Source organism: Ambystoma mexicanum, chromosome 14, assembly GCF_040938575.1.
Source record: "Ambystoma mexicanum isolate Mex_15411 chromosome 14, UKY_AmexF1_1, whole genome shotgun sequence".
In the NCBI taxonomy this organism is placed as follows: Eukaryota; Metazoa; Chordata; class Amphibia; order Caudata; family Ambystomatidae; genus Ambystoma; species Ambystoma mexicanum.
Window position 1 is genome coordinate 667,326,537 of NC_090940.1, and position 17,579 is coordinate 667,344,115.

A 17,579-nucleotide genomic window follows, 5' to 3' on the forward strand; every position below is an offset into this window, starting at 1 on the left:
TTATTTCTAGTGTGCACATTTGCGTTTACCGCATATGGATACTGAATGTGTTAGTGACCTAAAATGGCCACCCCATGAGATGTTTCGCTTGTTTTTTGTGCGTATTGGTGTTTGGCCTTCTTCAGGGAATATGGCCATTACTCGCCCAGGAAAGCTGTTGCTTTTGCAGGCTTGTGATGGGTTTGCATGTGTGTGGCCCAGGAAGGGGGTGACACTGTCTGGTCGCATTCCTCATCCATGGTCCCAGAGAATCTAGGTGTGTGGTATATGCTAAACCCACCCTGGTCCCTGATTGGACTACTGCTGGCTGTTTGAATGGTGCAGATCCTTACCATTGGTAGGCTTGGACTTGCTTCCAGGCAGAATCTTGGATAAGAGGAGTATCCTGTGAAGAAGAGCAGCTGACTGAAGATCCGTGTATGACTCCTGAAAAAGGTCCCACGTCCCTTCCTGCGTTTGGCCCGATGAAGCCTAGCTGACTACCAATTCTCTGCGAAGGCCCTGAGCGGTGTTCAACCCCTGAACTGGGTCCCAACTAGTCTTGACGTCTTCTCAAGGATCCAGCTGTCTTGAGCTGTCAGAACTGTCCCTGGACCACCCGCTGGACTAATCAGTTCTCCAGTGGGCTACCTCATTTGAACCGTACCCTTCCCCGTACGTCACAGAACTTCGGTAGTCACCATTGTGTATTGTAAGCCACCTTTCTGCAGAATTTCAGCCTCCCAGCTTTAAAGGATCCAGCTCTGTCTTCTTCAACCACGACTGGAAGGATGCCTGCTGTCACCTGTGTGCAGAGGCCATCGCTGGAACGTACCTTCCCCCATCTGATGAAGCATCCTGAAGAGGTCTGCATCACTGCCTTCTGCATTTCTTCATCGCCAACGGTTGCACTTTGCTCCTGGAACCGACCAAAAGAATCCTTGCACCCCTAGATCCTGGACACCTCTCACTGGAAACAGTGGGAAACTGACCTCCAGCAGCCCCCAATCGGCCCACCTAGTCATCTGGGCAAATCAAAGTCAGGGGTTAAGTAAACACATAGCATTTGTCCCCCCGTCCGGTTCTCCTATGATGACTGTATATATGTTTATAATTGAGTGTTGTGTGATATGATCACCTGCTCGTTTCATTTCCTAGTGTGTGTTTTGGGCCTAGAATAAATATAGTATTTAGGTACTTAGCTGTCTTAATTGAAATATTGTGTGCTTCACTGTGTGGATTAATTGTGGAACTGTGACCCCGCTCACACACTCCTGAGGACAAGCCTTGACTGCTCATCCACCTACCTTGGTTGGGTTTTGGCTAAACTCTTACAGTTCCTTGATCACTATAATTAGGGGGGCCTCCTAAAATCACTTCACCAGGCCAGATTCTAGAAATCCATCTTAACACCAACAACATATGTAAATGCACTCAGTAAAATCAGACGGTAGCGCTGATCCCCCTCCCCCCAGTTAATCTCTGACTTCTCTGCTGAATATCAAACAAGTGGGAGCAAAAGTAAAATGGCCACTCAGTGCCAGCCGGGACCAGAGGTTGGTTCGAAGAACACCCCCAAGGAACAATGTAGACTACACGAAAAGAGCACTGCAAGTGTAGAATTCAGTCATTCATGATGCCTTACACAAAGGCGAAATACTGATTTTAAAATTGTGTTAGAATCTTATTCCTAGCATTTAAATACTGTTAGTGAAATGTACCTTAAAAACGAATGAGGTGCAGCAAAGGTTTTGCATCGAAACCATCAGAATCCAAGGTATGGTTGGTGCATGGACCTGGGCAGGAGATTAAAGGGATTGACTATAGCAGACCAGCATGCGGGTCTGGGTGAAGGAGCTGCTGGGGGGCCTGCAGAGGTCGTCAGAGCCCCTTCAAGTCATGCAACGATGGTTCAGAGTCATGCAATGATGGTTTGGAGTCATGCAATGATGGTTCGGAGTCATGCAATGATGTTTGGTTTCTCTGTATTGATGGTCAGAGGCTTTGCTTGATGGTCGGAGGCTCTGGTCGGAGCCCCTGCGTTGCTGGACGGAGGTCCTGCGTTGCTGGCCGGAGGCTCAGGGTTGCTGGTCGGAGCCCCTGCATTGCTGGTCAGAGCCCCAGCGTTGCTGGTCGGAGGTCCTGCGTTGCTGGTCGGAGGCTCAGGGTTGCTGGTCGGAGCCCCTGCGTTGCTGGTCGGAGGTCCTGCGTTGCTGGTCGGAGGATCAGGGTTGCTGGTCGGAGGTCCTGCGTTGCTGGTCGGAGGCTCAGGGTTGCTGGTCGGAGCCCCTGCGTGGCTGGTCAGAGGTACTGCATTGCTGGTCGGAGCCCCTGCGTTGCTGGTCGGAGGCTCAGGGTTGCTGGTCGGAGGCCCTGCGTTGCTGGTCGGAGGCTCAGGGTTGCTGGTTGAAGGTCCTGCGTTGCTGGTCGGAGGTCCTGCGTTGCTGGTCAGGGTCCCTGCTATGACGAGACAGAGACTTAGCAGACTTTGTCGATGGTAAAGGGCCTCCATGACAGCAGCCAGTCCTGGCACGCACACGCATCTTGTGTAGAAAGATGGATGTTGTGGGTAGTGCAAATGGAGAAGCCATTGCTTAAAAAGGAGTGTGGTCCTCTCTGGTGTGTGGACTCACCCGTATGGCCTCTGAGGCCTGAACTCAGCACACATACCGAGGAGACTCAGTATGTTCAACATAGAAAAAAACTCATTCATTCTATTGGTGTGGACAAAATGGCAGAAATGTGCTGTGCAGAAATATTGTTCAATTCTGGCCGAAATCTGCTTGTTTGGCAATTTCACCTGCAGAGTAAAATTGACAATTTCATGAATTTTTTGGCCCAACATTTTGGTCAATTATGGGGCAGCAACATATTTTTGACCCCTACGTGGCCACATTTCCATGAGGGGACATTTCTACCATGCCTGAGCACGGGGCTTTAGATGTTCCCGGGCCTTTAACTAGTGGATAACTGCAGGGAATCAGTGGGTAACTGCAGGGAATCAGTGGGTAACTGCAAGGAATCAGTGGGTAACTGCAGGGAATCAGTGGGTAACTGCAGGGAATAAATGGGTAACTGCTAGAACCAATTTTGTGGTTTTCTTAAATCCCGCAATTCACAGAAGTGGCTGGAAGCCCCTCTTGGAAGCGGCTGGAAGGCCCTCTTGGACCCCTTTCATCTTGAAGAGCTCAAGCCTGAGACACATTGAACATGTCCTCAGAACTCCTTTTAATCTTTAGCATGTCCCGTAGAGTTGGACGCCCCTGCAATGGAGATGTGCCTGCTATTCAAACGATAAGTGATGAATTACTCATGGATGATGATCTCTACCCTTGCGACGAGGAACAAAGAAGTCCCTAAAACTGTTTGAACCCTTCATGAGGGGATGCTTAAAATGGAGTCTCCACAAACTGTTCCCACCCAATAACAAAAGAACAGAAAATGCAGCAAAGTGAGGGGACACCCAGGTGGGCAGCAGGAAAGCAGTAGCTGCGGAAGGGTTGGCTAGTTCCTTGCAGATTTTAAAGAGTTTAGCCATGTTAATGGAGGCACAGAGATGCGTTCCTGGATATGGGCTCTTCTATTGGGGCAGTATTGCCTTTGGAGCAGGCGACAGGCCAGTTTGGAGTTGTACCAGATGTTACGCTTGAAGACATGTTTCAGGCAGATCCTCATGACTGGGGCAAAAGTGTCAAGAGTATTAGTGGTGGCCAGATCGAGGTTGCTGAGAGCGTAGTCAGAGGTCGAGTCTGCAGTGGGGAGAGAGCGGGGGGTGAAGGTAGATGCGAAGGCAGCAGCTGACACTCGTTTTATCGTACGGATGTTCGTGAACAAGGTTGGCAGGGCTGGGGGAGGTGCGGTCAGACAGCAGAGAGGACCCAGATGACAGGAGAGGAGAGAATGTTCTGACCAGGAGGGCGGGGTGATGAGTAGGGAGGAGAGCAAATGATCTGTGTGAATGAAGGCGTCAAGAGTGTGTCCATCCAAGTGGCTTGGACCAGACGGGAGAATGGAGAGGGACAGCGATGTGCAGAGGTCACCGAAGAGATTGAATGCCATGACTGAGGAGTCAAGGTGAATGTTGAAATCACCCAGGAGAAGGGTTTTAGAGGTGGTTGTAAGGCGAGAGGAGGAAAAAGCAGTCCATTCTGAGAGGAACAGTGTGGTAGAGCCAGGTGGCCTGTAGATGGTGGCAATGGTCAGTGAGGAAGTGGAAGAGATGACCAGCTTGCAGACCAGGCTCTCAAAGGAAGAGTAAGGCTGGGTGGGCATGAGGGATGAAGGGACCCACTCAGGGAAAATCAGGGCAACACCACAACCAGCACGGTTAGGGTGAGGCTTGGATATGATGTAATAGCCACCAATGAGAAGGGAGTCAAAAGCAGTGAGTAAACTGCATTGAACCACATCTCAGTAAGAGATAGTATTTCAAGGTCAAAGTCTTCAAGAAGAGCCAGATGTCGGCCATGTGTTTGATGGCAGAGCGGGTATTAAGCGTGGCTAAATGTAAGAGGTCACTGCCTTTGAAGGTTTTCTGAGGAGGGGGACAGGGGTGTGATACACCAGTCAGAGGAGGGGGCCTAGAGAGAGGTGGAAGGAGTAGCAGGTCTAGGAAGGAAGTTGATGAGGGATGGCAAGCACCGGTTGAAGAGGAGCAGGTTGGGTTGAAGACCCTGAGCCATGATAGTGCCATCATGATTGACATTAATGATACACCTGGATGATGAGAAGCCCGCCAAGAGTACTTCCCATCTAGTGCCACCACTAATGGGTGAAGATATGAGAGGGAGAGAGAGTAGAGATGAGATGAGGAGTCCATAGATCTGGAGAGGGGGCAGAAAAGAGGATATCAGTAAACATCTGTCTGGAAGTTGCGCTGACATAGGTGTCTATGATAGGTAGGACTGGGTTAGTGGTCAGGATGTCTTTTATAAGCTTTATCCTTCCAGGCTTTGTTAGAGAGGGAGGATAGGTGATAGTATAGCAGTTAGAATAGACTGGGGAGATGGTGAGTGTCATATGGGCGACGCAGGGTAGGATGGAAGATAGAGGAGCGACTACGTAACCCAGCAGAAGCGCAAGCTCACCAGGCGGCCTGTAGGATGGAAGATAGAGGAGGGACTACGTAACCCAGCAGAAGCGCAAGCTCACCAGGTGGCCTGTAGGATGGAAGATAGAGGAGGGACTACGTAACCCAGCACAAGCACAAGCTCACCAGGCAGCCTGTCGGATGGAAAATAGAGGAGGGACTACGTAACCCAGCACATGCACAAGCTCACCAGGCGGCCTGTAGGATGGAAGATAGAGGAGGGACTGCGTAACCCAGCACAAGCACAAGCTCACCAGGCAGCCTGTAGGATGGAAGATAGAGGAGGGACTACGTAACCCAGCACAAGCACAAGCTCACCAGGCAGCCTGTAGGATGGAAGATAGAGGAGGGACTATGTAACCCAGCACAAGCTCACCAGGCAGCCTGTAGGATGGAAGATAGAGGAGGGACTACGTAACCCAGCACATGCACAAGCTCACCAGGCGGCCTGTAGGATGGAAGATAGAGGAGGGACTGCGTAACCCAGCACAAGCACAAGCTCACCAGGCAGCCTGTGGGATGGAAGATAGAGGAGGGACTACGTAACCCAGCACATGCACAAGCTCACCAGGCGGCCTAGTAGCCAGAGAAGCAAGAGACAGATGCAATGGAAACACTTTAGTACCAGAAATGGGGTACAGAGATGCTAAAAACACACTAGGATGTGAATTTTCAAAACGCACAGCAAAACAATGCAAAATTCGGAAAAGCTCAGATGGAGACCTAAGGATGACTCTGAAGATCTCGCCCTCTGTATAATCCAAACCACAAAAACCAGAATAAATCCCCCAAAAAAAGAAATCTTTCTAAGAGGAGGGGCGATTTGAGGGAGGAAATAGAGGTTTCTTGTACTTCTCCTAATATGGCTCAATTAAGCAAAAAGAAAAATAATGCTATCAAAATGAAATTCAAGAACCTTTCTGCCCCCAGATTAAATCGCCATAACTCCTCTAAAATTTCTCAAGCAGCTTCCTACGTCCGACGATTTAATCAACCTCAATACTCAAGGTGCCTCAGATAAGGGTCCTAACAACAAGGTATTTACTATGATAGGTATACAGGAGCGACTCAATATAACACTGCCCCAGAGAGTGAGAGTTACTGATAAGAACGGAGATCAGAATGGTATTCCGATGCCAACTACCAGAAATGTGGGAACCGACCGGGGTATAATTCGCAATGTTCGACTTCCTAGAAAACAGTCACGCCCCCCACGGCTCTGCGCATCTCAACGCAACTGCTTGGAGTTGTTAGACATGTGTTGTCAAGTCCGCTTCCGTGTTTTTTCCCAATTCCCCTTTTTTCCCTTCTTCTTTGTTCCTGGAGCCCCGTCCGAATCCCTCCTTACCTCTTGCCCATTCCTCTTCCTGGATTTGTCCTGTGCTTGGTCCTCCGGTGTTTGGGACTCTACCCCTTCCTGGCTTCACGTTCCTGGATACTGAACATTACCGGGCGAAGGAGAGCCGGCTAGCTCACGCTGGAATCCGAAGACCCGCGCCCAGGCCTATACAAGTCTCGGACAGTGAGAAAGAAGGAAGTCACTTCCAAGAAGGACACAAGCAAAGAGAAACTTGTGAGAAAGAGAGAAACTTGTGACAGATTGAGACGCCACAAACCTGATACAGAAACAGATATGGAAGCCGCAGTTCAAGACCTCATGAGAGGTATGCAATAATGAACCACTGCGGTTCAAAACCTCAAGGCTGAGAATGCAGCATTAAAGCAGCTGGTCTTATCCCTAGATTCTGCAGTCAAAGAAAGTGCCCTGGTGGGGGGAGTAGTGGACAAATATAACAGATCTTTCAAATCCCTACGTGCCTTCCTTGATTCCTGTTTAGTACATTTGACTTTCAAACCGTACTATTTTTCCACCCCACGAGCAAAGGTTGGATTCATGATATCTCACCTCACGGGCAATGCCTTAACCTGGGCAACTCCCTTTGTCAATTCGGGAGATCCACTCCTGGATGATTACGATGGATTTGTGGAAGCCCTTAAGGCCATGTTTGATCATCCAGAACTTGTTTATAGTGCACAAGAAAGACTACTCGAATTCCAACAAGGGACTCAGGACATGTTTACTTATGTGACTCACTTTAAACAGCTAGTCAAAGAAGCCGATTGGTCTCAAGAAGCCAACTTCACTCTTTTCCAAAGAGGTTTAAATGACGAGGTGAAGGACGAACTAGCTAGAGTAGCTCGTCCGAGTTCCTTAAAGGCTCTCATGGACCTCTCCCTACAGATTGATTTCCGGATCCAGGAAAGAAAGGCAGAAAAAAGGAAGAATAAGACAACATCCCCAAAAGCAGCCGCAGGCTACCCTTGTTCCAAAGAAACATCTGCTCCTCATGTCTCAGATCCAGAACTCATGCAATTAGGCACCTTCCGTGGACCAATTTCTCCCCAAGAAAGGACCCGTCGGATTAATACTGGACTTTGCATGTATTGTGCCTCTGATAAACACCTTGTGGGAGAAAGTCCTATAGCGCCACCCCAGCGTTCAGAAAACGCCAGCTCCCGATCCTAAGCGGAGCACAGCTTCGGGAGAAAGATGCCTGCTCCGCATCCATTCCTTCCTTGAAAGTTCCAGGGCAAAACACTTTAGTGATTCCATAGACATTCGTTACACCTACCAAAAAAAAAATCCTACCCCATACTGGCCCTAGTGGACTGCGGGGCCATGGGCATTTTCATAGATCATGATTGGGTTGTCAGCCATCACATTCCTTGAGAAACCAAAGAGATATTACAACCTGTTGAATGTATTGACAGTAGACCATTGTCTTCTGGACCCATAACTCACCAAACCAAGGAATTACTACTTTCAATAAACAACCATCAGGAGATACTTAGATTTGACATCATAAAATCCACCCACTACCCCATGGTTTTAGGCATGCCCTGGCTTCAGAAGCACAATCCCTTCATCAACTGGGCAGCAGGGTCCTTGTTTCTCGGTTCTGAATATTGCCTGTCCCATTGTTTGTCTCTAGACATATTGCAAGATCATCCAGTGACTTCCCAGGACTCAAGCAATCATCCATAAGTGTATCCAATATTATCCAAGATCCTGAGTTTTACCAAACATACTCGGATGTGTTTTCGACAGCCATTGTTCAAGCTCTTCCACCTCATAGGCCAGAGGATTGTGCCATTGATACAGGTGCTTCTGCTGTGATTCCATTCGGGAGAATGTTTATTTTATCTGAACCCGAAAAGAAAGCTCTCAGAGAATACTTGGATACCAATTTGGCAAATGGTACTATCCGGCCTTCAAAATCCCCAGCCGGTGCTTCGCACTTCTTCGTTCCTAAGAAAGACACTAAGGAACTTTGGCCTTGCCTGGATTACCGTGGTCTCAACCAATGCACCCTCAAAGACCGCTATCCGCTACCACTTATTTCTGACATCCAGGAGGCAGTACGGGGTGCTATCATTTTCACTGAACTCGATCTTAGGGGTGGCTACCATCTCATTCGCATAAGAGAAGGCGATGAGTGGAAGACGGCCTTCAGAACTCCCTTTGGTCACTTTGAGTATCTGGTAATGCCCTTTGGTCTCGCCAACGCCCCCGCAGTTTTTCAACGTTTCATTCATCGAGTTTTTTCTGATATGCTGTTCCTTTTTGTCATTGTGTACCTGGATGAAATACTAATTTACTCCAATGACCCCCAGATCCATCAAGAACATGTAAAGGCAGTCTTACAATGCTTACGTGAACACAAACTCCTGGCCAAGCCAGAAAAATGTCTCTTCCATGTCTCAACCGTTCATTATCTTGGATTTGTACTTAGTTCCAAAGGTATCGGAATGGATCCTTCCGAGGTCGACTCCATCCTATCTTGGCCAGCGCCCACTACTGTAAAGCAGATTCAATCCTTCCTGGGACTTGCAGATTTTTACAGAAAATTCATACTTCCGTTTTCTGACATAGTGCATCCAATTGTAACACTTTTAAAGAAGGACACTCCATTTAAATGGTCTAGGGCTCAGGAGATGGCTTTTCAACAACTGAAACGAGTATTCACTCAAGCTCCAATCTTAGCCCAACCTGATATAGACCAGCCTTTTTTGGTGGAAACAGATGCATCAGACTATGCCATTGGTGCAATCTTAAAACAAGAATTTGAGGACAAGATGGAGCATCCTATTGCATACCTATCCTGCACCTTGACTCCAAGTGAGAGTCATTATTCCGTCCTGGAGAAAGAGCTGTTAGCCATCCGACAAGTCTTCACCGACTGGCGCCACCTACTCTTGGGTTCCAAACACCCAGTGCAGGTACGAACAGATCATCAAAATGTACAAGTCCTACAGTCCCTGGAATGCAGAAACAGCCATCAAGCCCCTTGGGCCTTCTTTTTTTGCCCAATACCAAATTAAATTCAATTCTCCACCTTCCTGGAACACATAAAATCATTGCAGACGTCCTATCCAGGCGTCCTAATTACGAGCCCGTCGAAGCCCGGACCTTTCCTAAGATGTTTCCTGACACCGTGTTTATGGCTCAAGCCATCTCTCTCCTGGAAGACATCCGTGCAAGAACACCTTCTTCCGATCTTTGGAAGGAATACAAAAAGAACAATCAATGGAACCTTACAATGAAAGACGGATATCTCTTCAAGGAAACACGGCTGGCAATACCCACACAAACACTGAGGCAAACACTGAGGCACAAGATTATAAATCTCTGACATGATACCCTCCATTCAGGACATTGAGGCTTCACTACCACCTTCCATCTTATACAGAGGCAATTCTGGTGGCCAAAGATGATGGACGACATAAGAACCTACATCCAATCCTATGCAGTGTGCAACCAGAATAAACATGATAACAGAAAACCAGCAGGTCTCTTACATCAACCCGCAATGCCAACATGACCTTGGGAAATCATCGCCATATATTTTATCGTGGAATTACCCCATCCAGTGGATACGCAACCATATTGGTTTCTATCGCTTTGTTTACACATATGGCTCACTTCACACCCTTGTTCAAACTACCACCCTCGTCTGAATTGGCCGGAATTTTCCTAGAACACATATTTATTCTTCATGGACTGCCTTCCAAGATCATCTCCGACAGAGGACCACAATACATATCCCAGTTCTGGAAACAATTATGCCAAAAATTGGGCATCCAGCGCGCGCTGTCTTCAGGATACCATCCACAGACTAAGGGAGCAACTGAGCGAGTCAACCAAACCCTAGAACAGTACCTCCACTGTTTCGCAACCAAGGTCCAGGATGACTGGTTGCTTTTGATTCCTGTGGCTGAATTTGCTTATACCAATTCTGATCATTCAGCTATCAAGACAAGTTCCTTCTTTTGCAGTTAAGGATTTACCCTTCAGTTCTACCATCTGTTCTACCACATCCTACCCCAGTTCCTGCAGTCGATTCCTGGATTAAAACACTGGTCAACATACACAGAGATGCTAAGGAACGACTGGAAAAAGCCAGAATAGAAGTCAAACGATATGCAGATACCAAGCGAAGACCTAGCTCTTCTTATGCAGTGGAAGATAAAGTTTGGCTATCTTCGAAACTTCTTCCTCGACATCTGCGACCAGATAAACTGGCTCCCAAGTATTATGGGCCCTTCCCCATAAAGGAAATCATGAATCCAGTGGCCTTCCGACTCCAACTTGCGGAATCTTGGAAAAGGATTCACCCGGTCTTCCACAGTTCCTTGTTGAAGCCATATGTACAATCCACCAGAACTGCTCCTAGACCTAATCCTCCAATCATCAATAACCAACTTGAATTGATATGTGATTCCAGATACAGAGGGGGTCAGCTCCAGTATCTGGTAGAATGTAAAGGATATCCTCCCAGCGAGCGCACCTGGGAACCTGTCTCAAACATGAATGCTCCCCGTCTAATACAAAGATTTCATCGAGTCCACCCAGGCAAACCGGGGTGCAGGGTTTAGTAGGCATACTGTCATGAACCACCAAATTCATCCATTCTGGACTTCATGGTCCATGATGCACCGCGTCATGAACTCAGTGATCCTTCCAACATGGCCGATGGGCCTGAAACGTCGCGCTCTAGCCCTTGCATACAATGTTCGACTTCCTAGAAAGCAGTCATGTCTCCGCGGCTCTGCGCGTCTCAACGCAACTGCTTGGAGTTGTTAGACATGTGTTGTCGAGTCCGCTTGCGTGTTTTTTCCCAATTCCCCTTTTTTCCCTTCTTCTTTGTTCCTGGAGCCCCGTCCGAATCCCTCCTTACCTCTTGCCCCCTCCTCTTCCTGGATTCGTCCTGTGCTCGGTCCTACGGTGTTTGGGCTACTCTCCGAGCTTGGGACTCTACCCCTTCCTGCCTTCACGTTCCTGGATACTGAACGTTATCCGGCGAAGGAGAGCCAACTATCTCACGCTGGAATCCAAAGACCCGCACCCAGGCCTATACAAGTCTCGGACAGTGAGAAATAAGGAAGTCACTTCCAAGAAGGTCACAAGCAAAGAGAAACAGGTGAGAAGGAGAGAAACTTGTGATACACAGAGGATATAGACTTCATATCTCTCCCTCTAGTTCCCAATAATCGTATGGTCTCATATTTCCTTTCAGAGGTTATTTCTAATATGTTCCGGGATCAACGTTTACATTTACATTCATTGGGTTTTGAATTACATGGTTTGACATCTAAAGTGCAAGTCTTTTTGGCTAAATCCCCCTATCGGTACAACTGTAGGGACCAGTGTAACATCTTCAAATTCTGCTGTTGACCGTTCGGCCTTCAAGGCTGCTACTCAATTTGCCAACCTATTCAAAGAGGGTCATATTTGGTCTTGGCTCAAACCGGCTCTTAAAACCTTTGCTGTTCTCGGTCAAGGACTTTTCTGAGATTCAATAATGGGGGTAGAGTTAACGGCTACCCGTTTCAAAGACGCACAGTGGGTACACCTGTGTTACAGTAAGGAAAGGTTCATAAATTGCTTATCCAATGATCACAAGGGAGGAAAGAAGTGTCATAAAATACGATTTAATGAATGACTTATTAGTCAAAGGTAATAAAAACACAACAAATCAAAATTTTATTTACAAAAAGCCCGCAGAAGGGTCAAGCTAGAGTAACAAAGAAAACTACAAAAGTGTGCTGCTATTTGCCAAAACAGTGCATGAAATGTTGTACTTGGTTGTTACTAACCCACTACTACATGAATTGTTTTCTTTGTTACTCTAGCTTGACCCTTCTGCAGGATTTTTGTAAAAAATGTTTTTATTGTTGAGTTTTTATTACCTTTGTCTAATGAGTATAAATAGTATTTAATGACACCTATTTCCTAGAATCTAGGGAAATACCCAGGAACGAACCCCTACTGTTAAAAAATACATAAGAACTTTTTTAAATCTGTAAAGTTCGAGGAACAGTGTATCTTGAACTATATTTTGGCAAATAATACACTGCAATTTTGGGCAGGTATAAATAGTGACTCAAGGATTACCAAGTCTAATGTGGATCCCCCAATTACTGAATCGCGTGAGTAGATTTAATTAGGAATAAGTTCCACTTACCCGAAAAGTGTAGGGGTTTGGGGGATCCTACGGAGGGACCATTTAGGGCTGGCATGTGCCCTTGGTCGATTGAGGACCTAGAATGCACTATCAACAAACTGAAACCATCTAGGGCATAGGGCCCTGACGGTCTTCCTCCATGTGTTTTAAAGAAAGACCCCATCCTGTGGGCGAGGCTCTTAAAACCAGGCTCTGAACATACCTATTCAACCCATATGGTACTCCAATCTGGGTCTCAATCAACTATTCTCCCTATCTTTGAAAGGGGGGATGACTATAACCAGAAAGACTACAGATCAATAGCTCTCATTGATGCTATAAGCAAGGTTTCCACCCAGCTTCTATTAAGAGATCAGAACAAGTTATGCACCTGCATATTAATCTATCACGATATCAGGTGGATTTTAGATCTAATATGGGCACTGCCCTCAATGCCACTATTCTAGCCCACTCACTGCATGGCGTGAAGCTCAAAGGTGCAGGGCCAATATACATGGTATCATTGGATATGTCCTGTGCATTTGATTGCATCATCCAAGCAATTATTTGGTCCTAACTGCTCATATTGAAGGTTCCTTTTAAACTGAAACAACTTATCGCGTTTTTACATAAAAACGCTTCGATTACGATCTGGCTTAGGCAGGATGGGGCACGATCGAGACCAGTTAGATCTACACTTGGTTCAAGACAAGGGTGTATTTTGGTGCCCACTCTTTTCAATGTGTTCAGCAGTGACATCGATGAGCTGTGGAAGGAGAATTAGGTGTTCCCTGTAAAGGTGGGGAATTTAAGACTTCACTTGCTCGCATTCTCGGATGATTTAATATTGTTCGACAGAACACCTTTGGGTCTTCAGCATGAGTTAAATACATTTTTTCAATATACCGCTCTTAGCAACTTGCAAGCCAATGGATCGAAATCTAAATAGTGATCATTTCGAATAATCGTAAACCCAAAACTATGTGGTGGTCTCTGGGATGCGATAGGGTCGATTGGGTTCCCTCATTAAGATACTTAGGGTACAATTTGATAAACACGGATTCTATAGTAATGTGGAAGGCTATTTTACAGGAAAAACGCATTCTCCTTCTTTCACATCTGAAGCGTGTGATTTCCAGATTATGTACATTCTCGATATTACCAGCTAGAAAATGCTACCAGTCAAAAATGTAACCAATTTTATTATATAGGCTTGATATGTCTCTCATTGATTTGGGTGAATGAATACCTGAACTCTCTCCAAGGCCAACGGTGGAAAAGCCTTCTGGGATTAGCCTCTTCTGTGCCGAATGCTATCGTCTGCCATGAGTTGACTTTAGTCTCCCTTCATGCACGTTATAAGTGGAGACAGTGGATGAATTATGGCAAGTTTTTGCAGCCTCCCTAGAACTCTCTTTACTGTGATCTGTTTTCTGAGTATGCTAAATTCCCTAGGAATAGAGTACACCGTCCTACTTATCTCGCTCGGTTTCCCTGTAAGAAATTTCGCTCATTGTATATGCGTTTTGAACGAAACCAACTTTTAACAAGAGAATGAACCAGTCAATGGTCTATGACCCGACCCACTGATAATCTTCCTGCTGTCGATTCTGTAAAATCTCGGATTCATTTGAAACCTTGAGGCCTTGGATTATGGATTGTCCGGAGTTGGTGGTGTGTAGGAGGACTGCATTTATCAAAGAATGGGACTGTTTTGATATTGAATTTGCAAAGAATCTATTTTGGGCACGGCCGATATGTCATTTTTTAACTAATGTTGAAAAAGTACTGTAATGTAGTATCTTTCTTAGGGAAGTTTGTATAAGGTTTATTTTTTAATACTATTTCACCCAAAAAAAAAATCTTTTTTAAATAATACACAGCACCATTTCACAAGACAGCCAGCAGAAGCTGCCCTCATGCACCAGCTTGCAGGCAGCCAGCAGAACTGCCCTCATGCACAGACTTGCAGGGAGCCAGCAGAAGCTGCCCTCATGCACCGGCTTGCAGGCAGCCAGCAGAAGCTGCCCTCATGCACCGGCTTGCAGGGAGCCAGCAGAAGCTGCCCTCGTGCACCAGCTTGCAGGGAGCCAGCAGAATCTGCCATCATGGACCGGCTTGCAGGACAGCTAGCAGAGGCTGCCATCATGCACCAGCTTGCAGGACAGCCAGCAGAAGCTGCCCTCATGCACCGGCTTGCAGGGAGCCAGCAGAAGCTGCCCTCATGCACCAGCTTGCAGGCAGCCAGCAGAAGCTGCCCTCATGCACCAGCTTGCAGGCAGCCAGCAGAACTGCCCTCATGCACAGGCTTGCAGGGAGCCAGCAGAAGCTGCCCTCATGCACCAGCTTGCAGGCAGCCAGCAGAACTGCCCTCATGCACAGGCTTGCAGGGAGCCAGCAGAAGCTGCCCTCATGCACCGGCTTGCAGGCAGCCAGCAGAAGCTGCCCTCATGCACCGGCTTGCAGGGAGCCAGCAGAAGCTGCCCTCGTGCACCAGCTTGCAGGGAGCCAGCAGAATCTGCCATCATGGACCGGCTTGCAGGACAGCTAGCAGAGGCTGCCATCATGCACCAGCTTGCAGGACAGCCAGCAGAAGCTGCCCTCATGCACCAGCTTGCAGGCAGCCAGCAGAACTGCCCTCATGCACAGACTTGCAGGCAGCCAGCAGAAGCTGCCCTCATGCACCGGCTTGCAGGCAGCCAGCAGAAGCTGCCCTCATGCACCAGCTTGCAGGGAGCCAGCAGAATCTGCCATCATGGACCGGCTTGCAGGCAGCCAGCAGAGGCTGCCATCATGCACCAGCTTGCAGGACAGCCAGCAGAAGCTGCCCTCATACACCAGCTTGCAGGCAGCCAGCAGAAGCTGCCCTCATGCACCGGCTTGCAGGCAGCCAGCAGAAGCTGCCCTCATGCACCAGCTTGCAGGGAGCCAGCAGAATCTGCCATCATGGACCGGCTTGCAGGCAGCCAGCAGAGGCTGCCATCATGCACCAGCTTGCAGGACAGCCAGCAGAAGCTGCCCTCATGCACCAGCTTGCAGGCAGCCAGCAGAACTGCCCTCATGCACAGACTTGCAGGGAGCCAGCAGAAGCTGCCCTCATGCACCGGCTTGCAGGCAGCCAGCAGAAGCTGCCCTCATGCACCAGCTTGCAGGGAGCCAGCAGAATCTGCCATCATGGACCGGCTTGCAGGCAGCCAGCAGAGGCTGCCATCATGCACCAGCTTGCAGGACAGCCAGCAGAAGCTGCCCTCATGCACCAGCTTGCAGGCAGCCAGCAGAACTGCCCTCATGCACAGACTTGCAGGGAGCCAGCAGAAGCTGCCCTCATGCACCAGCTTGCAGGACAGCCAGCAGAAGCTGCCCTCATGCACCAGCTTGCAGGCAGCCAGCAGAAGCTGCCCTCATGCACCGGCTTGCAGGGAGCCAGCAGAAGCTGCCATCATGCACCGGCTTGCAGGCAGCCAGCAGAAGCTGCCATCATGCACCGGCTTGCAGGCAGCCAGCAGGAGCTGCCATCATGAACCGTTTCACAGGACAGCCAGCAGAAGCTGCCATCATGCACTGGCTTGCAGGACATGCAGCAGAAGCTGCCCTCATGCACCGGCGTGCAGGACAGCCATGCACCGGCTTGCGGGGAGCCAGGAGCGAGTAGTCTGGAAGGGTGTCCCCGCGGATATGGTTTTACTCATTCTTAGTCGTTGACCGCGGCGGGTGGCACAGTGTTTATAATACTCCGCGCTTGTGGTATTGATGTTCTTGTGCCTTCACGTTTCTTGAGTTTCAAATTCTTGTCTAACTCTGCAGCGCTTAATAAGATTATATGTTACATTGCGCGCCAGGCATTACTCATCCCAGCTCAGGTATTAACTTGTTATAATTATGGTGAGCAGATCACAGAAGAAAAGAGCCTTTATTCACTTTTCAGAATATTTGCACATTGAGAATTCCATTGCTTTCATGGTTCTACGTTACCAAAATATGACTTGAACTGGTAGCTTAAACTCCTCTAAAAGTTATACAATCCTTTCCTACTTGCCAAGTGGAGCAGTAGAGTTGGATTAGCCATTGGTAACTCAGGCTGGTACATCTGAAGGACCAGCAGTGTTGGTGCAGCAACATTCACATGTCAGGCTCCATGTGCCTGACTCTTCCCTGCTCACTTGGCCTACTAGAGGCAGCAGCTTGCCAGGAAGCTGCCTGACTTTGTGTCTTTGGCCTCGTCTGCTGTAGTTGGCAGCTCTGTGTATGGTCACTACTCAGTAACTACTGGACAGACCAGCGTTTGCCCCTCTGGTGAAGCTTTGCTGTGTCCAACGAATGCTTTAAGTCAAGCACAGTACCTGTCCAGAAGGCCCACTTTTGGTAGACTCGACAGAACAGAAGCCTCAAAATCCAGAGGGGCAAAGGTTCAAGGGACAACTGCCAGGTGTCGCAGGCAAGGGCTCGATGGAAGACTCAAGCCCAATCGGTTGCGTGCAAACTGCCATTCATTATTGTCACACACTTCCTCCAAACAAGGTGGACCTGAGAACCACAGTGTTTCCCAGGAAGGTGTAGAATCAACAGAGGTGGTGCAGTATTGGCAAGTGCAGTGATTGTTTGGGATGCCTGGAAGAACCTCCCCTCTTGCCTGTGACACAATCACCCCTAGGGTTCAGGGCTGAAGAGGACCAGCAGGGACTCCGATACACTGGCCTGACGATGAACCCGGGGTGATACAAAGATGGCTGCCATATTAAGGGAGATGCCAGAGGCCCATAAATACCTGAGAAGTCCTCCCGTACTGTACCAGCAAAGCGGAGCCATGGTTCTCATGCGAGAGCTCCCTCTGGTCTCTGTGCAATGCCCATCACAGAGAACCTCACCTCACTGCATAACTCATTTGACTTAATTTGGGCAACTTTGGTATGCGTGATGACTGGCACGCAGGCAGGAGCACCCTTATGCAGTAGAGACGAGCATGCAGTCAACATCTACAGGAGGTTTACTGGAATGCGGTGATGACA

General features: G+C 48.2%; 1 protein-coding gene across 8 annotated transcripts in view; it reads left to right on the forward strand.

Annotated features, from left to right (window-relative positions):
* The window catches only part of SYNE2 (spectrin repeat containing nuclear envelope protein 2), a 1,840,150-nt gene that overhangs the window by 254,624 nt on the left and 1,567,947 nt on the right, over positions 1-17,579 (forward strand). The gene's annotated exons all lie outside the window — the stretch shown is intronic.